The following is a 22,783-nucleotide window of genomic DNA, read 5'->3' as shown; positions in this document are numbered from 1 at the left end:
TTTTTGCGTTTTATGGGATAGATCAGTATAAGACAACACAAATCTGATCGGTAAAACAAGTCAGAACTGTTGTGGCAGATGAATATTGGCAAAGTGCTTCTTTGAATATAAATGAGCACAAATAGCAAACGGAAGGCTTTAATCTCAGATGAGAGAAATCAGCTGAGACGGGAGCCATGCGTCAGGAACAAAGCGATTAGTGTGTTTGTTTAATGCTAGTAGGAAAGTTATGGCCATTAACAATTGGAAACGGCCAAATTGCTACATTTGGTGCATAGCTTTATGTAATTATGTGTTGGTATATAGGTTCATATACTTATTTTATATGTGCACTGTAGACTACACTACCATTTCTGCTCTGTAAACCATGTACAATGAAATCTTGGATTGCAAGTAAGTAAGTAAGTAAGAGTGTTTTGCAAGACAAACTAGCTATTTTAAAGAGAATGTCTTAATATATGGCCCCCTACGTCCCCATCCTGATACTGTACTGGGGAGAAAACCCTATCATTTTAATTCACAGCTACCTAATGAACTCTCCTGGTGATCGGATGCTATCTATAATAGGCGGACTACACAGGAGGGGGCCATCTATAATAGGGGGACTACACAGGAGGGGGCAATTTATAATAGGAGGACTACACAGGAGGGGGCAATTTATAATAGGAGGACTACACAGGAGGGGGTTATCTATAATAGGGAAACTACACAGGAGGGGGCCATCTATAATAGAGGGACTACACAGGAGGGGCGCCATCTATAATAGGGGGACTACAAAGGAGGGGGTCATCTATAATAGGGGGACTACACAGGAGGGGCGCCATCTATAATAGGAAAACTGCACAGAAGGGGGCCATCTATAATAGGGAAACTACACAGGAGGGGGCCATCTATATAAGGGGGACAACACAGGAGGGGACCATCTATAATAGGGGGACTACACAGGAGGAGGCATCTATAATAGTTAGAGTACACAGGTGGGGGCCCATCTATAAAAGGGGGACTACACAGGAGAGGGCCCATCTATAATAGGAGGACTACACATAAGAGGGCATCTACAAAAGGGGGAATACACAGGTGGGGGCCCATCTATAATAGGGGGACTTCACAGGAGAGGGCCCATCTATAATACGAGGACTACACATGAGAGGGCATCTACAATAGGGGGACTACACAGGTGGGGGTCCATCTATAATAGGGGGACTTCACAGGAGAGGGCCCATCTATAATACGAGGACTACACATGAGAGGACATCTACAATAGGGGGACTACACAGGTGGGGGCCCATCTGTAATAGCAGGACTAAACAGGAGAGGGCCCATCTATAATAGGGGATTACATAAAAGGTGGCCATCTATAATAGGGGGGCTACACAGAAGGGGCCCATCTACATTTATTGTGTCACTGATATGGGACAGTATTGGGAGGGATTACCTATATGGGGCACTATTCGGAAATTAATTACTATTTGGGACACTATTATAGAATTACCTACAGCATGCCAGACATAATGAGGCAACTACTGTGTGGGGGTACTATTAGGGGTAATTACTGTACAGGGCACAATTGTGGGGTAACCTTTGTATGGAGAACTAGTAAGGGGTACTGTTATGGGACCTAATACTGCATGATCTATATAAGGGAGCATTAACACCATTTGGGGCATTATGGATGGGTAGCTTGTATAGTGGTGGGTAGGTGGTGTTATAAAAGTGCTAAGCCTAAGATGTGTGTCTTACAGATTCTGTGAAGATTAAAGGTGACCAGAAGAAGCCATCAATACAGCCTGGCCCAAGTGGGAATGACAACAAAAAAGTAAGACTCCAATCTGAGAGGAGGTTGCTTGTGAGTCACTGGATGTACTGTAACTGTGCTGTAATATGCTCAATGTCTGGACAGTATGATAGTATCAGTCATTAGGTGGTGGTAATATGTGGTAATGTCATGGCTGTATTATTTTGTTATGGTGATATAGTTTTAGTAGGGTTTTCATTTTTTTTTTCATAATAATTTAGATTTATGTTGAAGAGGAATAACTATTAAATGTGAAATTGGCTAGAATAGATCAGTTCTCTCTTTTTCCATTCTTAAGTTAATTGATTACTTTTGGCAAATTGATGGAACTCAAAGGGCCCGTGCCAAGGATGTCTTAGGACCCTAGCAACACCCCTGTCTTACCTACCTTATTTTTGGGTTGTGGATTGAATGGTCTGCATTTCAATTATTTCTTATGGGAAAATTTGCTTTGACATACAAGTGATTTGGATTACAAGCACATTTCAAGAAAAAATAGGCTTGTAATCCAAGTTTTCCCTGTATATACTTATTTTCCTCTTCCTTACACTTATCAGCTTAAAGTGAACCTGTTATCAGATATCACCTTGACCTTTTTATTTATTATGCGCTAATGTTTAATGAATGAATAATGAGAAATGGAACGGTAATCCCGCGATCCCTCCTTACTCCTGACACTCTTTGATCTCAGAAGCCAAAAGAAAAATAAAACCTTATCTGGAGGATATGTGCTGTATATTGCCTCCAGCCACCTCTAGTTCTTTCTTGGAGCTTATGTTTCTTAAGGTTCAGGATATGTTGCTTCCGCAGAAACCTTATCCCAATGTTGTTTGCAATGGAGATCAAAACAGTTACTGTATCTTCTAGATTTTTTTTTTACAGACACTGAAACATGTTCTTTTCTCCAAGTCTGTTTTTTGTTGTTTTGAACAGCATTTAGAGACATGTGTTACAGCAAACCCCATTTATATAGGCACATCAGACAGGCCCAGACCTTATACACTACAATGGGAGAATATTCTAGGCATGCTTTGTGACATGTGCAGATGTGGTGACCTCCGAAGGTGTTATGGGGGAGGTACAGCCGGTCATTTGCCAGATGGTAAAGCGTGACGGCACTCCTGTGGTGGTTGGTGGTTACAGCAATGTTACTTGCATAACTTTTATTTTATTGATGGCTTTTGAATTTTTTTTATCTTTTTTAAAAAAAAACTAAATGTTCCTTAAAATTGCTCTATGACCATGCTTATAACGCTTTTATTCTTTGGTCTATGGGACTATGTGAGGTGTCATTTGTTGCACCATAATTTGTTCTATCGGTCCCTTGTCTGCATATATGCAACTTTTTGATCACTTTTATTACAATTTTTCTGGATTTGATGCACTTTGGATTTTTTTTTGCGCTTACGACGTTTACTGTTTTTTATTAATAAACACACTTTACAAAAAAACTTTCACATTAATTAGAACCCCCTGGGGAACTTCTATATACACAGCACTGATCTCCCATTGAGATTATTGCTGTGTATATAATAGAGCACTGATCCATTGGATCGGTGCTCTATTACTTTGGTCTGCTGCAGACCATGTCTATATAATACCGAGCCGGGATCAGCATCATTCCAACGCTAAGGCCGGGTAAGTGTAAGGAGAAGGGATCCCCCCTCCGCGATCACATCGCAGGATGGGGGGTTGGATCCCCCCACTAGACCACAATGGAGAGGCTATGGAGGGCATTTAAATGCAGCTGTCATGTTAGCTTCGGTCCCGGGCTGCAGAAAGCGGCGCGGCCCCTCTCTAAACTCCCCTAATGGCGCCATGACATATGAGATATGTCATAGGTCTTTAAGGGGTTAAAGGGAATCTGTCATCATCCGGGCCCTACCTGAGGTGCTGACAGTGAGCTGCAGCTGGCAGACCCCTAGTGAGCATGGTGTCTTTTGCTAATTTGTCTGTGGTGTGAATTATGCACAATATCACAATCTCATTTGTGCCGAACTCTGGCACAACTCACCCCTTCTTCCTTCTCCCTCATGAATAATAAGAGCTCTCACTCAGTATCTGCCAACAGAGGACTGATCTGCAATCAGATATAGTTGGATATCCTACCCTGTGTTACAGCTGTGGTCTAGGGGTAAATCACCTGTCTAGAAACCAGCACCAGTTTGTTTCTTTGGTTTGATTCTCCTGTTGTAAAGGAAATAGTTATTATTTCCGTTTTTCTCCTTAGTGTACCATTTTTAAAAGTGCAAAAAATTCCCAATCAAGTAATCCAAAATAGTTTTAGAATTTGTTTTTCTTTTTTAATACGATGAAAAAATAAAAAAGTTTTTTTCTTTGTATTGTCCTTGTATTAAAAAACTGAACTAATTTAGTCCTGATTGGGAATTCTCTGCACTTGATACAAATAAAATGTTACAATAATGAGAAAAAAAAAAATAACTATATTTAATTCCCACCAGGGGAAACAAAACAAAGAAAAAAAATGTTGCTGGTCTCTGGACAGGTGATTTACCCCTAGACCACAGCTCCAACACAGGCTAGGAGATTCAACTGTATCTGATGGCAGATCAGTCCTCTGATGGCCGATACTGACTGACAGCTGAGTGAGCAGGAGGCCTTGCAGCATTGATTATTCATGAAAAAGGGGGTGGAGTGGTGAGGGATGAATCGGATGTAAGGCACAAATGCTGAAGCACAACTCATCTTTGACTCTTCATTACAGTAGGAGACCCCAGATTGCGCATAATCCTCTCCACAGACAAATTACCACAAGGTACCATGCTCAGTAGGAGACTGCCAGCTACAGCACCCTGTCAGTACCTCAGGAAGGGCACGGGAGCTTACAGATTCCCTTTAAAGCCCTTTTACTCAGGCTGATTATTGAGCAGATGAGCATTTCTAGGAACGCTCATTTCTGATAATCGACCTGTGTAAAAGGACTAGCAATCAGTTGACGACTGCTGTCAGACTGCACCCATACCAGCAAGGAAGGGGTTAAGTGACCCCCCTTCCTTGCTGGGATGGGTGCAGTGCTGGGGAGGGGGTGGGGAGAGCTTTATACTCACCCTCTGATGTCCCGATGTGTCCTCTTCGCTGGTCCGCAGCACAATGAAGTCACTGTGCTGCGGACCCGCTCATTATATGTGCGCTCAGCCGATCAGCTGATCAGCTCAGCGCACATATGATTCAAAATGTTTCTTCTAATAATGCTATTGTGATAACATAATTAGAAGAAACATTTGATGTTTTAATTAAAGTAAAGTATTAATTATGACAGAAAACTCTATTGCCGGCAATATGAATTAACGGCTTTAATAGAGTTTCCTGTAATAATTAATATTTAATTAATAGAACACATTTTTGTTGTAATAAAATTAATTTCGTTGTACAATAATTTAATTTAAACGAATCCATACTTGTGCAATTAAATATACTGTAAAAAAATAAATATATATATATAAATATACATTTATTTACATATATATTTATTTTAACAGTATATTTAATTGCACAATGATGGATTCGTTTTAATTAAATTATTGAACAACGAAAGTGACTTTATTACAACGAAAATGTGTTGTATTAATTAAATATATTAATTATGAGAGGCATCGGCATTAGTGCAGAGGATCGCTAACCCCGTAATGCCGATTCCTCTAATTCTGTTTCCCTGCTTTCCCAGATGCATTCCAGAGGTGTTTGCATCACTTTCTATAGATGTCTTGGATGTCTTTGATTTTATTTGTTATTGTTATTTTAACCAGATTCGTTACGAACTTTCTTAAAGTTCAGTTCGGTGACGGTTCGCTCATCCCTATTCCAGTGCATACACACACTAACACCCTCCAGTGCACACACACATACTAACACCCTCCAGTGCACACACACACACACACTAACACCCTCCAGTGCACACACATACTAACACCCTCCAGTGCACACACACACTAACACCCTCCAGTGCACACACACATACTAACACCCTCCAGTGCACACACATACTAACACCCTCCAGTGCACACACATACTAACACCCTCCAGTGCACACACATACTAACACCCTCCAGTGCACACACATACTAACACCCTCCAGTGCACACACACACACTAACACCCTCCAGTGCACACACACATACTAACACCCTCCAGTGCACACACATACTAACACCCTCCAGTGCACACACACATACTAACACCCTCTAGTGCACACACACACACTAACACCCTCCAGTGCACACACATACTAACACCCTCCAGTGCACACACATACTAACACCCTCCAGTGCACACACACATACTAACACCCTCCAGTGCGCACACACACACACACACACACACATACTAACACCCTCCAGTGCACACACATATACTAACACCCTCCAGTGCACACACACATATACTAACACCCTCCAGTGCACACACACATATACTAACACCCTCCAGTGCACACACATATACTAACACCCTCCAGTGCACACACACATATACTAACACCCTCCAGTGCACACACACATATACTAACACCCTCCAGTGCACACACATACACACACATGCTAACACCCTCCAGTGCACAAACACATACTAACACCCTCCAGTGCACACACACATATACTAACACCCTCCAGTGCACACACATACTAACACCCTCCAGTGCACACACACACATACTAACATCCTCCAGTGCACACACACATACTAACACCCTCCAGTGCACACACACACACACACACTTACACCCTTCAGTGCAGACACACATACTAACACCCTCCAGCCCAGGGTTATAACATACTGAATCCCTCACTGATAACGTGGAGTAAAGTTAACATGTCATTTATACCACATAGTGAGTTTTATAAAAAAAATAATTTGCAAAAAACAATTATAAATTGCTGTCAATTTTTTTTTACACATTATATGTACCAGAAGGCTGCTCATCCCACGAAAGCACCAACATGGGTACATTATAGAGAAAAAAAAGTTAAGTTATGGCTTGTAATGTAGTGATGCAAAAACCTAAAAATCGTTGTCTTCTTGGCCCAATGGATGTGCCCTCAAGCGGTTAAAGAATAATCCTCGTATTATTTGTGAAACAATATCCTGAATGCATGACCTACTGGCCTACTGGGAGGATTTCCTGGGATGATATGGACAGAGCTCTATGTACTTTAATAAAAATCACGATCTGTTTATTCCACTTTCATATGGTCTATTTTGTATTTTATGAGCTTCCTTAGAGGCTATAAATGACTATGTAAAGTGTGTGAAGAGTCATTGCAGTACTTAAAGGCTATTTGGAGCGATAACATCAACCATTGTAAGTGATGAAATATATAAAGCAGTGTTTCCCAACCTTTTCCACCTCGGGCACCCCCTTGGAAAAATGTTTTACCTCGGCGCACCCCGACCAAATAGCGTTCGACAAGATACAAAAAAAAGTGACTTACAGTTGACGTTGTCTTTAATCTGAGGTGTCACTTTTCCTTTTAGTCTCCATCTGGCCCAGACCACCAGGACGATTTATCCAGTTACAATTACTCTGTTCAGGGCCTTATTACATGGAGCGATAATCTGCCAAATCAGGCAATTATCGCTCCGTGATCAGCTGATGAAGCGATCCTTGGCTGATCGTTGTCGTTTATTCTAGCCTAAAAATCATCAGCTGCCGGGTGCACATATATAAACCTTATACATACCTCTCCGCGCTCGTCGTGTTCTTCTCGCTTCTGCCCGGTCCCCGCAGCCACCGCTGGTACTTCTCAGCCGGTCTCTAAGGTGACAAGCCGCTTAATCCATCGGACCACTGCAACCAGTGATTGGCTGAGCGGTAAGTACATCAAAGTGAATGGTGCATCCCTAGAAGCTGTACAGAAGGATCTTAAAGTGACAGTGTCACAATTCCCACCAGGATCCTGCAACACCCCTGGCAGGTTCTCGTGGCACCCCAGTTAGAAACCACTAATCCAAAGGCACTGTAGGATTATAGGTATAAGGGATATAGAGGTAGTGGTCGCACCAAAGGTCCACTGGTGTCCATGTTCCTATCCTGCTAAGACTAGGTTGACACTGTTTTTTAGCAGCCTGTTTAACGGATCCGTTTTTTTTAATGGTTACTTTAAATGTACACAAAAACATGGTCAACCCCATTTTGTGTGTTCTAAAAAAATAAATAAAAGGAACCTTTTTAAGCTTTTTTTTTCTTATAACGGAAGTGGATGGAGGAACGGATCCAAACAGATTCCCACAAATGCTTCTATTTTTTCTATTAACCCTTTCACGACCTGGGGTGATTGATTCCTCAATGCCCAGGCCGTTTTCGAATATCAGCTTATGGGATCATAATGATCCCATAAGCTGATGTCCCTATGTCTACCCCCTCTCCGCTGTCCCCTGCCGCTGTTTCAATCTTGTGACAGCGGCAGGGGAGAGAGGGGAGGGGACAGAGCTCACAGCCGCGCGCCCTGCCTTCCCTCCGTCCCCCCGCCGGCCTCCTTAGCCAGGAAAGCCTCAGGCTTCCGGTTTCCATGGCTACCATTGGGGCTCTGCGATCACTTCGCAGAGCCCCGATGGACACAGAACAGAGAATTCGCCCTCTGTAGAGGGAGAATTCTCTGTCAGCAGCTCTATAGATGCTGCAGTCGGGCTGACTGCAGTATCTATAGGGTTAACTCTCAACAACTGTTACCCCTATAGATGCTGCAGTTGCGGCGGGTCCCCGGCTATCACTGATAGCTGGGACCTGCAGCGGATGACACAGGTACAGCTCTTGCGCCTGTGTCATCCTGGATCATTAAATAACATTGCTGCAGCCTCAGGCATAGGCTGTAGCGACTTAAGTTAACTGTGGAGCGGTGGGAGGGGGTTAAACAGATACGATATACGGACTGCAAAAACGCAGTGTGAACCAAGCCTTAGCCTAACTGCTTTTTTCAAATAATTTTTATTGAAAAGGTTTTTTCCAATACAAAGAGAAAAAAGGAATTCAATCAAAATGATAAAAGCAGATGAGACAACTGCATTGTAGTGAAACAAAAGCAAATAAGCACAAAGGTTTAGCAGAGGGATCACACGTACATTACATACAACTACATAATAATTACATAAAATCATCTAACATGACTCAAACAGTGTGAAAGAAAAAAACAAAGAGGAAATTAAAGGGGTTACTAAAGGGGGACTAACATGAATAGAAGAGGTATGAATTTTATTCCTTTTAAAAATTTCCTTTTAAAATGGTCCAAGGGAACCAACGTTTGGAGAAAAAGATGCCCCCCCCCAGAAAACCGTTCCAATGTTTGGCCCATGTAAAAGAGCCAGTGATCAGTGTCCTCTCTGACCACGCTCAGCTCCCTCTTCCCCCCCTCCCTTTGTAGTCACAGGACAGGTGAACTCCTCTCTGGGGGCTGGGTTAGCTGTCTGTTGACTTGGTAACCCAACTCCCGAGGAGACATTATCTGCATAATCTCCATGCACCTGTGCTGCTTCCGTAGACTTACATGTGTCCCTGAGCCTAGGTTTCTGTAATAAAAAAGTTATAGCTCTATCTCAGCTTGCTGTCAGTGAATGCAGGCATATAAGCCTGTTTTTGTGTCACACCTCTGTATATTGTAAGTGTTTTAGATGTTCTTGGAGTCTGAATGGAACTAGAATGTTTTCATTCACAGTCAGCAAGCAGAGATCTAAGCCTACACTACATTCCCTACCCCCGGTAAACAGATGCCCGTTATGAAACACATAGCTACACCATGCATGCGTCAGCTCTGCTACATCATCAGCTAGTATGGAATACATACCGGGGTGATGTGATGCAAAATCAGTGAAAAAAAACAGTCCTGTGTTTACTGTGCAATAGTAATGACAGCAGTGGGCAGGGAAGAAAGCTAAGGGGGCGAGTACACAAACGGACCAATCAGGGAGATGCATGATGGGAAATGTAGTTTCCTGGCTGGCACCATTCTGAAGATTATTTTTTCATCTATGGGGCTGTATGCGGTGTCTTTTTTTGCGCCATGATCTCTAGTTTTTAATAATACCATATTTGTGTAGATCCGACGTTTTGATCACTTTTTATTAATTTTTTTATATATATAATGTAACAAAGATTCGGTAATCCTGGTGCTTTTTTCCCTCTTTTTGTTTAAACCGTTCACCGTACAGGATGACGATTGTTACATTTTAATAGATTACGCACGCTACGGTATATAATATGTTCATTTATTTATTTTTCTATGTTTTATTTATATAATGGGAAAGGGGGGGGGGTGATTTTAACTTTTATTAGGGGAGGGGTTTGGGGGTATTTATCAAAACATTTTTACTTTTTTTATTTATTTTTTACACATTTTAAGTCCCCATGGGGTACTTTTACCTGCAATCATTAGATTGCAAACACTGTACAATGCTGTGCCATAGGCATAGCATTGATCAGTGTTATAGGCTCCCTGCTTATTGAGCCAGCCTGTGGCAGACTCAAGCAACAGAATGCTGATTAGACCGCCCAGAGGAAGGTAAGAGACCTCTGGCAGTCCTGCCCCTGTCACTTACACTTAAACGCTTAAGGGGTTAATGACACACTGTGGCATGATAGCTGCAGCCTTTCATTAATGGTGAGGGCCTGGCTACTGATTGCAGATGGCCCCCACCTCCTATGAAGCGCTCCGCTCCGGAGCGCACTTCATAACACAGAACCTACCGGTACGCCCAGGGTTGTCTGGGGACAGGCATCCTAGGCACTGGCGGAACTACCGCCGTAGCAGCCGTAGCGGCCGCTACGGGGCCCCGCCGTATCGGGGGCCCGTGGCGCGGGCCCCCGGAGCTCACATAGCCTGTAGCACCCGGCGGCCGAGCAGGCCTCCCGGGTGCTACAGCTGTTTGGGGTCCAGGCAGTGGCCACGAAGGGGGGCCCGCGGGGCCCTCCCGATCAATCACGCTTGTGACCGCAAGCATTGTTTTGCTTGCGGTCACAAGAGTCGGGCTCCGTCTTCTCCCCGGCTGCTGCGCGGCTGCCGGGGGTGTCGCGTCTTATCCCCGGCAGCCGCGCATCCCAGAACTCCCTGCGCGCCTTGGGCCCTGACTTCCGGTTCCGGCGCGCAGGGAGCTCTGGGATGCGAGCGCTGCCGGGGATAAGACGCGACACCCCCGGCAGCCGCGCAGCAGCCGAGGACAGACCAGGAGAAGTGAGGATCGACGTGGGAGCGTGTTGTCAGGTGAGTTAAGTTTTGTTTTTTTTATCAGCCTGCAGGGTGGGGGGAAAGAGGGGGGCATCTATGAGGGTGGGGGGGAAAGAGGGGGGCATCTATGAGGGTGGGGGGGAAAGAGGGGGGCCATCTATGAGGGTGGGGGGGAAAGAGGGGGCCATCTATGAGGGTGGGGGGGAAAGAGGGGGCCATCTATGAGGGTGGGGGGGAAAGAGGGGGCCATCTATGAGGGTGGGGGGGGAAGAGGGGGGCATCTATGAGGGGGGGGGGGAAAGAGGGGGGCCATCTATGAGGGTGGGGGGGAAAGAGGGGGCCATCTATGAGGGTGGGGGGGAAAGAGGGGGCCATCTATGAGGGTGGGGGGGGGAAGAGGGGGGCATCTATGAGGGTGGGGGGGAAGAGGGGGGCATCTATGAGGGTGGGGGGGGAAGAGGGGGGCATCTATGAGGGTGGGGGGGAAAGAGGGGGCCATCTATGAGGGTGGGGGGGGAAAGAGGGGGGCATCTATGAGGGTGGGGGGAAGGAGGGGGGCATCTATGAGGGTGGGGGGAAGGAGGGGGGCATCTATGAGGGTGGGGGGAAATAGGGGGCATCTATGAGGGTGGGGAGAAGGAGGGGGGCATCTATGAGGGTAGGGGGAAAGAGGGGGCATCTATGAGGGTGGGGAGGAAGAGGGGGGTATCTATGAGGGAGGGGGGAAGGGGACCATCTATAAGGGAGGGGGAAGGGGGCCATCTATAAGGGAGGGTGGGGGGAGAGGGGGCCATCTATAAGGGAGGGTGGGGGGAGAGGGGACCATCCATAAGGGAGGGTGGGGGGAAAGGGGGCCATCTATAAGGAGGGGGGAGAGGAGGCCATCTATAAGGGAGGGGGTAGAGGAGGCCATCTATATGGAGGGGGAGAGGAGGCCATCTATAAGGGAGGGTGGGGGGAGAGGGGGCCATCTATAAGGAGGGCAACATGGGGGGAGAGGGGCCATCTATTTGGGGGGGGGCAACATAGGGGGAGAGGGAATACACAGAGGGGGGCATATATTATTAGGGGGTCACATAGAGTCAGGGCTACCCACTAAATGAGGGTGTAAAGGGGACAGTACAGATGTGCAGTGTGTATAGAGATAAGGATGGTGCCAGAGTGAGGAGTCTAATATGTCTGTCTGGCAGATTCTGTGGATTCGTGGCTCGGAGAAGTTCTCATAACGGCACAGGGCAGATGGAGAAGATGAAAAGGGAAGAACTCCGATCAGAGAAGACGTCCCCTGTGAGTCACTTAATATAACTGTACTGTAATTTATATGGTGTATACAACCTGTGTGGAGCTGAGTGTGTTTATGGCGTAGTGGTCGATTGAGGGGGTTGGGGCCCCAATCAAAAGTTTGCTATGGGGCCCAGCCATTTCTAGTTACGCCCCTGATCCTAGGCGTACTGGTACATCCTATGTCATCTAGGGGTCAAATAGGTACCACTCACTGAGATCAGTGCGTAGTATAGCTCTATAGCAACTACAAGTGTGGAGCAGACTTTGCCATCTACATGAACCTTTGGGAACCTCTGATTGTAGCTTTTATCTGCAATGCCAGACATTTGAATAAACCTTTTGCCAAGAGTACTGGCCCTCCTCCCACCTACATTATCTTGACTAGTCCCAGCACCAGGTGTTTTTCTTGACACAACCTGTTTCAGGCATCTCTTCTGTAGAAACTCGGGCAGAGTAAATCTGTGCAAAACATAGAACATATGCAGATTCGCACAACAAGGGAAGTCTGGCATGGCGCCATCTAGCAGTACCATTGCTGAAACTTATCCCCTAGCCGACCGCACCGACTTAGGAGCTGACAAGTACCACATCGCCGTTCCCCGGGTCCTACCCTATATCACCAAAACTTACAAGTGGGGTAGTACCATCCTTTTACCAGGCCCCCCTTTAACCGACTCCACTTTGACGTGCATACATGACCATACATTCAGAATGCTGATATATAGGGTGGGCAGGTGGGCTGAAGCGGGTCCGGCGCGAAACTAACGCTCCATGTTGTCTTCACCTCTTCTTATAGGAACGTTAGCTCCACCCCTGGTAAGTGATCTAATGACCCCTCCCTTCCTTAACAATCTGTCCTGACCCTTCCTGAACCACTTTTAACCCTTTATACCCCTCCCTTGTCTCCCACACCATAAATTATCTAGTTTTTAAACCCCTACCCCCTGCCACAACTGACCTAGTCATGCTGGGCCTGGGCTAAGGCTGCGCCCCCCACTCCGTGCCCTCACTTACTTCTCATCCACTCATCACAGTATCACCCAGATCAGAAAATGGCACCAGGTAAAGTATCGGGAAAGAAACAAAGCTAATTCTCTATACCTTAAGATAATTCCCATTGGAGTCGGGAAGAAATTCTTCCTCTGGATCAACACAATAGGGTTTCTCTAGGTTGAATCTGATGGTCTCTTGTCTTCTTTCAATCGTATTAACTATGTTACTATGTAAGAATCTCCCAGGGAGTCCATGCCATGTCTTAAGGGGGTACTCCGCAGATAACACTCTTCTTTTACTTCTCTATTTGTGCCCAATATTGGAAAATCATCTTCTATCCCCCCAAATTATAATCCACTGAGTATACTCCCAGTACATCGGCACTACAGCAGACTAGAGCACCATGTTAATACATGCCTCCCTAAGAAATAAGGATATTTCACAATATATTCATTAGGGAAGGTTATAATAATCATATAAAGAACTGGCAGAGAATGCCAACTGAACAGCGTGCCAATAATAATGCCCTGCTTGTTTGCCTTTCCCGTTATTGCGTCAGCCTGGGATGATTGGAGACAAATTCCAAAAGGAAGTCTGCCCTCAGCTAAGAAGTCTGCCATCAGCTGAGGTTCATCTCTGAGATTCTCATACAGGCCCATCGCTTGTTATAAAGGAAGCATTCTTATAAGATGAGCCCCAGTAGAGAAATGCACAAATGGAGTAAACATGCGTCCTAAAAGTTGGTGTCAAAAAGTTCTACAGATTTGTAATTTACCCCTATTGAAAAATATAATCTTCCAGTACTTATCAGCTGCTGTATGTCCTGCAGAAAGTGGTGTATTCTTTCCAGTCTGACACAGAGCTCTCTGCTGCCACCTCTGTCCAGAGCAGGAGAGGTTTTCTGTGGGGATTTGCTGCTGCTCTGGACAGTTCCTGACACGGACAGAGGTGGCAGCAGAGAGCGCTGTATTAGAATGGAAATACATTACTTCCTGCAGAGCATAAAGCAGCTGATAAGTATAGGAAGACTTGAGATTTTTAAACAGAAGTAAATTACAAAGCTGAATAACTTTCTGATACAAGTTTTTGCCGGAGTACCCCTTTAATAGAGGATGTATTGCTGCCAATAATTAAATTAAAGGGTACAAATGTTTGATCACTAAAAAAAAAAATATTGATCTATAGTTAAAAGAAATGGTTGCACTTTTAATAAGCAAGTAAGTCAGGATGAAACCACAGGCCGTGCATATGTTCCATGTTCATGTAATATTAATGGCATGGGACTGGATTACTTTCAGCTTTCTTCTCTGTGTGCTGTATGCGTCTTCTCTCTATCCCACCATGGCCAAGCCTCGGCAGACAGGAGTAGAGAGTCTGTGGCATCGTCTGTGTGTTAGATTCTGGCGCTAGTGCATAATGCTCAATTTAGTGGAAGCCAATATAAATATAGATATACAAATAATATACAGTGAGACGACAGACAGAGAACACATCCCCGCTGCCAGCTATAGCATATGCTGTAATGATAGCAGTCACGGGAGTGGCATGTCCTCAACAGTAACCACTGTTTAGAGCAGGGATGGGGAACCTTCAGCCCTCCAGCTGTTGCAAAACTACAATTCCCATCATGCCTGGACAGCCAAAGCGAAGCTGTGGCTGTCCAAGCATGATGGGAATTGTAGTTTTGCTACAGCTGGAGGGCCGAAGGTTCCACATCCCTGGTTTAGAGCGTTTAGACTGAGTGCCCTTAGTTCTTAGTCCCAGAGATGGAGAGTAGGTGACCATAACCCATACCCCCCCATTCCCAACCTCCCTGAGGGTATGTTGACACTGAGAAATAGGTGAGAAATTGAAAAGGAAGGTTTCCTGACGAAAATTTCCTCTTCTTTAGTTGGCGTGGAAATTCAAAGCCCCAATGACTTCTATGGGATTTCTCTAGTGGAATCCGCTCAAACCATTGACATTGCAAATTCTTTGGGCAGAAAGCGGATCGGTGGCAGAACATTCCTTGCGTAAAATTCTGCCATGTGAACAACACAGCGGAAATCCCATTCAAGACAACGGTACATTGCTCTGTCCATATTTTACAGGCAGAATTTCAAGCGGAATACGTGTAAAATTAAGTGTGGATTCAGCTTGAAATCCCTCATATAAACATACCCTAAATATCTATGATTAGTGTTGATCAAACCTTTTCTGCCTGGATTTGGAAACCTCTCTGCACCCGAATGCTCAGCATTTAAAGCGACTCTGTACCCACAATTTGCCCCCCCCCCCAAACTGCTTGCACCATCGGATAACTGCTTTTATTTCAACATCTGTCCTGGGTTTCTATTTGTCTATGCCCTAGGCTTGCACCGCCTCTCCATCCCTCCTCATCATTGGGAATGCCCCTGGAAGGATTTCTCCTATTCATCATTTGTCTGAACACTGCACAGGTGCCTTAACTATCCAGCACATGTGCAGTGTTCAGACAGGTGATCATTAGGAGTAATCCTGCCTGGGGCAATCCTAATGATGAGGAGGGCGGGGAGGAGGGACGGAGAGGCGGTGCAGGAATAGGGCACAGACACTCTAGTCCATGCCAATTTGACACAGGGCTTCAAGTTTAAAAGTTGTTTTTTAGGACAATAACTGCATCACCTGCCGAACAAGACCCCAGGACAGATCTTGGATTAAAAAGCAGCTATCCGAAGGTACAAGCGGTTTAAGGGGGGGGGGGCAGATTGTGGGTACGGAGTCGCTTTAACTCCCTGCTTCTGTAAAAGTTGGATGCTACCCTTGGAAGTTCTTGAAGACATGAATACGTCCATAGGCTAGGATGGCAACCAACTTCTCCAGACAAAGGGCGGGAGATTTATGAAAGGTACGCCAGAGGCGTACGCCAGAGGCAGAAGGTGCAGATTCGCCCCTTCTCCCTGGCGCATGCCTGCCGTACACCCGGCTTGCTCGATGGGCGGCCCGATGGCCTCCTCTTGCACCTAATTTATTATGATTTACGCCTGCTTGCAGGCGCAAAACATGACGCAAATCTACACCTGCTGGAACCAGGTGTAGATTTGGTACGCGTGCGCCTCTTAGTGAATCCTGCCAGGAAAAAGTGGGCGGGGCCTAATATAAGATAAGTACGAGTACGCCAGTCTATGTAAAGCCCCCCAGGGAAATAACTGCCAAGCCTTGGGGTTCAGAGAAGCTACCCGGACAGAAACTGGAAGTTCGCTCAGCACTAGACTTGATGGTAGATTATTACCATGACCTTTGACTGACTTTATTCTTCAATAATTGCATCTTACCTGAAGAGCTTTCATTCCAACTCTCAGAATTCTTTACATACTGATCTCCTGAAGTATAAGACACATTTGTTTGCTTTTATTTAGGTTTTACTATAAATCTGTACATTCTCACACGCCCTGGAAATATTCACGTTAACCCCTTCAAGACTGGAAAATGTTCTTTGTTTTCAATTTTCTCAATTATTTGTCCATAAACTGAGCCATATGAGGACCTGTTTTTGCAAGACCAATTCTACTTGGCATTGACAGCTTTTATTTGACCATAAAATGTACAGCGAAACTGGGAAAAAAATATTTGCAATCTAAAATTTGAGAAAAAAAGAAACTTACAATCTTCCACTTTTGGAGGGTTTATTTTTCTCTGTGTGGTCTAATTTTTTTTGCACCATGATCTGTATTTTTTATCGGTACCAATTTGGGATAGATTGATGGCTTTTGATTAATTTTTATTTCTGGGATCTGATGTGATAATAAATGTGGGCATTTGTTTTTGTTTTGTTTTTTACTGTAAGTGGATCACCATATGGCATCAGTAATATTATATTTTAACAGTTCTGATATTTCTTCAAAATACTAAATTTATGAATTTTGCCTTTTTTAAATTTCAAAATAGGAAAAAGGAGGTGATTAAAATTTTTTATTTCAGCATGAATGTTTTAAACATTTTTTTGAGTCCGTTAGGAGACTTTCATAAGCAATCATTTGACTGCTTCTACAACTCAATGCAATGTTATTACATTGTATTGATCTGTAAAATCGTTACTCTACTAGGAACCTTGGGGTAGCTTTACATGTACCGTATCAAACCGGATTTCACCCTGTACCCACCAATTACATTGCTGATGGGAGATCTGACAGGGTGAGCATCTGTCAGACAACCACCTAAATGCGGTGATTGTTGTTGATTGTGGCATTAAGAGGGTTAAATGACTGGCATCAGTGGGATTACTGGTGTCGGCCATTAGCAGCCAATGCCTGCTCCATACTCCCCTTACCCTGCTTGTCATATTAATTTATATAGGACAGTCAGAATATTAGGGTATGACATTACATTTTATTCCATTAACAGTGTGCAATTACCTTGCATAAAAAGTAAATTGTGGTGGTGAAACATTAGGCGAGTCCTGGTGTTCAGTAGTGACAATGACTACAATGACAAATATGATGCTGCACTGGAATCTGAAGTGTAAAGTCATAGTGTAAGTAGCACTATACAAGGATCAAATAATACCCAGATATCATTACCAAATATTACTGCCACATACTGATTAAATACCATCATACCTTATAGAAGAACTCTGGGTCCCCAGGCAAGGGACAGGGGGGACCATAATAAAAAATCTATACTTACCTGTCTCTGTGCCCGGCAGGGCCACGTGAACAGCACACTAACAGCTGCCGGTCTTCAATCTCTCCCGGGTTCCTGCATCAGTACATCCTGGCAGCTCCACCAGTCAGTGACTGCAGCAGTGTCCCACCCAGTCACTGGTTTGCTTAGCTACCATTTCTCATCTGGGCTGGACGCTGCAAGAGCAGAAGTTGCAGGAGGTCTGCGGGGTCCAGGAGTTGTGGCGCTGTGCTGTGAGGGCAAGGGGACAGGTAAGTATATATTGTTTATTATGTTCCCCTATCCCCTGCCTGCACTAGATTTTTAGATGGGGTCCGGATTTCTCCTTTAAAGGAGAAGTCTGGCGAATTATAAAATCTGTCAGTTGTCAGGGGCAGGGGGAAACTGATTACAAGTACTAATGCTGCGTTTAAATGGAACGATAATTTGCCCGATCGTACGATTAACGATTTCGAAGTAACATTTTTTTTTTATAACGATCAGCGCTTAGAGGGAACAATATATCATATGGAAAATTCGTTTTGCGATCGTTTTGCCATCGCTTAAGCCTATCTCGCACATAGGTAAAATCGGTGAACGACTGTTTACACGGAACAATCTGCGAATTTTTTGCGAACGACAATTTAAGAACATGTTCAAAGATCAAAATGAACGATTTCTCGCTCGTAATTCGATCGCTCGCTGCGTTTACACGTACGATTATCATCTGAATTCGATCGTTATCATGCAAATTCGCACGATAATCGTTCCGTGCAAAAACAGCATAACTTACCTCTCCCTGTGCCTGCGGTAAATGGCGGGACCGGCCACAGGACCCTTGCCAGAAGGCATTTCCCACCTAGTTGTAATGACTTCATGACTCGAAGGGAAAAGGCCTGTCCCGGCTGATGGACTGGCTGCTCAGCTAATCAGTGACTAGAGTGGCGTCCTGCCCCAGTCATTGACTGGCTGAGCGGCCAGTCAATCAGCCTGGGCGTGACATGTTAGCTCCGGAGATCCTGGAGCCCAGTGGAGGCTCACCATTGGCACGGGGAGAGGTAAGTTATTACTTGTAATCAATTTTGCCCCTGCTGGATTTTATAATCCACCAGATTTCTCCTTTAAACTAAAATTACTACTAATTATTACCAATTTAATACTATCAACAGTAACTGAATAATAATCTATATACTAACCCCTGTGGACAAATATTAACACCATACTAAGACTAACAATAAGACGGCATACAATGACCATAGAATATACAAGTTTAATGTGTGCACTCTGTAGAACTCAGAAGGTACAGAAACAGGCGGAAAACATATCAATTACATCCAATAACTCATAGGTGATGTCCTCTCTTATTGGAGTCATCTGCTTCTCCTTTCTTCTCCATCCAGCCCAGCTCAGACCCGCATACCAAATGGGTTTGCAACTCACATATTGTATCTCTGGCTTTCCCCTCTTGGAGTACTTTGTAACCCTATACTCTATCCTACTGCCTAACTGCCCTAACCTGCCATTATGGCTGGTGAAGAGTTGGACTTGGACTGGATTTTAGGTTAATTGTTCCAGCACATTCAGCATTAGGCCCCTTTGTGCCCCATATAGTAATTAGGTGCCCCTTGTGTCCTTATATAGTATATTGGCCTTTCTGTGTCCCCATATAATAGTAAGGCCCCATTGTGCCCCCATATAGTAGTTAGGTCTCCTCTGTCCCCCCCATATAGTAGTTAGGCCTCTTTGTGCTGGTAGGCCCCTAGTAAGTAGCATCTCCTCTGTAGCTATCTCCTCCTGTAGGTAGTGCCCTCCCGGTATTTGCCCACCTAGTAAGTAGCATCCCCATGTAGGTATCCCTCCTGTAGGTTGTTTCCCGGTTCACGTCATCTAATAAGGCAAACAAGAAGATCACTTTTTCCTTTTTATTGCAGGCAACTGGATGTAAGAAAACAGCCCATAGCCTTATGTGTACTGGAAGGGGGAAAGAGAAGAGGAGATGTCCCCATCATCTATTGTCAATTGTGTGCATTATCTTCCCCGTATGATATCTCTTATTGTAATCCTGCCCGCTGATAATTAAGAGATAAATGCAGCACAAGCTGAAAAGTAAGCTCTGCAGGACAGCAACGTTAGCCTATTATGAGTGTTCAGTGCAATACATGCATTAACCTCCAATACTTTTTACATACCCTTTAGCCTCTGTTCACACTGCACTGGAGCCTTCATTCTGCAGAGAATTTTTCAGTGTAAACCTCAGACAAAAAGCTGCAATGTACGCCACAGTATACAGTAAAGTATGTTGCCAGTAACCATTGTAACAAAAGTATACCACACTGTGTACTTTTTTACTGTTAGGCCCCTCTATACTCCATATAATTGATAGGCCCCTCTGTGCCTCCCCTCCCCCTATAAAGAATGAGGCTCCTCTGTGCATGTTGGCCCCCTTTGCTCGCCATTATCAGACCTTCCTGGCCTACTTTAAATTTGAAGGCCATGATGAAATTTTGAACTATACACTAGAAGAAGTGGAAAACCTTTTCTATTACTCATTTAAGTCTAATAGGTGTCACGTTGCAGGAGTGTAATATGGACTGACCATGGGCCCTTGCACTTAGTGCTCACAATGAGTGCTTACAGTCAAATATGGTGCTCTGCCAGAGCGAGGAGCCTCAGATGTCAGATACTATGTACTGGGGGAGGCTAAAAATCGAGTTAATTACCGGCAGGGGGATGCTTATATGGGGCTTACTGTGTACTGGGTGGCTTACAGCTGAGGATTACCTACAGGAGAATGCCTACATAGGGAATACTACTTACTGGGGTGGGATTACCTACATACTGAGGAGAATACCTGCAGGGGGAGATAGCTACATGGGCAATCCTATCTACTGGAGGGTCTAGCTGCAAGGGAGATAGCTACATCGGGGATCCTACTTACACAGAGGGGCCTAACTACTAAATAGGGGCACATGGGCTAACTGCGAAATGGGGTCACTGGGGGCTAACTACTATATGGGGGCACAAAGGTATCCTAACAACTATATGGAGAAACAGGGGGGTATCTACAATATAGGGGGAAACTATGCCCCCCTGCTTTATACTCAGGCAGAACTAGATAATTTTCCGTTTAATATCATCCACATTATTCTACTAACAACACATTTATCAGGCTGAATATTCTGCAAGTAATAAAAGTTTTCCCATTATCCAGGAATCCTTGAATCTTTTATAACTGAATTAACCTCTAATATCAGCACGATTTCAGATCACTCTGTTATTATTACAAAAGCTTGTACTGTTCCAGGAAAGGCCCTATCCCTAAGGCCCCGTTGCGGAATTCCGCTACCTTTCCTCAGTGGGAACGGGGCCTAAGGATGTGAGGTAGCCGCCATATTTTCTATTAATGAGAAATCATCAGATTCTGAGAACTCTCTGACCAAATCCACCACTTTAAAAAAGGGCCGAGCTTTAGTACTAAATTAGAGAGGAAATGCTTACATTTTCCGATTTATATATAGCATATTTATTAAAAAAAAAAAAAAAAAAGGGGGCTTCATAATCTCTTTTTTAGTTTATGTTTACACACTGCAGAACCACGGGCGTTGTGTTTGTATGTTCCTGAGCTCTGATGGCCGCAGGAAAATTTATTTCCAAACGGCCAATTTGGGGTGTGTCTTGAAATCAGTTGATTTCTGTACACACCATGGATGAACAGACTGCATCCGCATTAGCATGGAAGACTAATTGTTTGTGGAACAACGGCCATTATTAATTAACATGCTTGTTTTTTTTTTGCACAGTCGCACCGAACAATGGCCTTTGTCGGTGCGCTGTGTGTATGGAACAGGCGACATTGTGCTGATTTCAATGTAATGTGCCAAGGCTTAAAAGGACTGCCACTGTTTTCAGTGAAAACATCGTTCATTTACAAAAAAAATAAGTACTTTGTGTGAGCATAGCCGTATGTGTCTTTATAAACAGAAACAGAAAACTGCCCCGTCAGGATATTCAAGTGAGGGTTTCAGGGTGAATCCAGCTTATAGTACAATATTAATTACTGGTTGGTGCTCACCATATAATGTGATCTTTTATTCAACTGAGCACAAAAATTCTACAGGGCATGCTGGGCAGCTCGGCAAAGCCAGGCACCGGAGAAAAGGAGTTTCAGCCGTTTCACATGCATGCGCGCTTCATCAGACATCTGATGAAGTGCGTATGTGCGCAAAACAGCTGTAATGCCTTTTTTCAGGTGTCTGGCGTTTGCCGAGCTGCCCAGCATGTCCTGTAGATTTTTTATGCACAACTGAATAAAAGAAGATCACTTTATATGATGAGTGCCCTTTCTCATTTCTACATGATTAGCCTACAATCTCCTATAATGTGACACTTCTAAATCCCCAAAGCTGCTATCACGACAGCTGACTTTTTCAGTTGATCTGAGCAATAGTCAGGCTTCTCTAATAAATGCTACAATGCTCATTTCCATGCCTCGCAGTCCCTTTCAGTTATTGGCATCTGCTCACTGGTGTCTTTCACAATCTTTTTATAGTAAGTAACGTCTTGGAATCATTCCATAGGTCTAATTTAATGGGCTAAAGTCCAACATGGAGCGCGAAAAAAACAAGCAATGAAAAATATCAATTCCCTTTCTATCTTTATAAAAGTCCAAATTAAAATATTACACTTGTTTAAAAATTGGCCCCAAAGGGGCGAGCTTCATTCTCATAGACATATTTAATGAGCTAAAGCTGACAGTGATTAAATTCTAATCTACTTTCCTTTTCCATTACAAGCTGTAGTAAGTTTAACAGCATGCATTCTTGCCTACTCAAGAGTTCCTTGACAGATTTCCCACAATGCCTGGAATGCAGCAGTCCATAAGAATTTTGGTCCCTGCAACATTTGTCTGTTTATAGATGGC

General features: G+C 44.3%; 1 long non-coding RNA gene across 1 annotated transcript in view; it reads left to right on the top strand.

Annotated features, from left to right (window-relative positions):
• LOC138767891 (uncharacterized) overlaps window positions 1-21,026 on the top strand; it is a 51,823-nt gene extending 30,797 nt beyond the window's left edge. Inside the window, exons 4-5 of the long non-coding RNA XR_011358871.1 lie at window positions 1,743-1,816; window positions 19,794-21,026. This is a non-coding gene — a long non-coding RNA (uncharacterized lncRNA). The remainder of the gene's footprint in view (window positions 1-1,742; window positions 1,817-19,793) is intronic.
• Window positions 21,027-22,783: the final 1,757 nt, after the last annotated feature.

Source organism: Dendropsophus ebraccatus, chromosome 11 (genome assembly GCF_027789765.1).
Source record: "Dendropsophus ebraccatus isolate aDenEbr1 chromosome 11, aDenEbr1.pat, whole genome shotgun sequence".
Lineage (NCBI taxonomy): Eukaryota > Metazoa > Chordata > Amphibia > Anura > Hylidae > Dendropsophus > Dendropsophus ebraccatus.
This window is presented reverse-complemented; position numbering and strand designations above follow the sequence as displayed.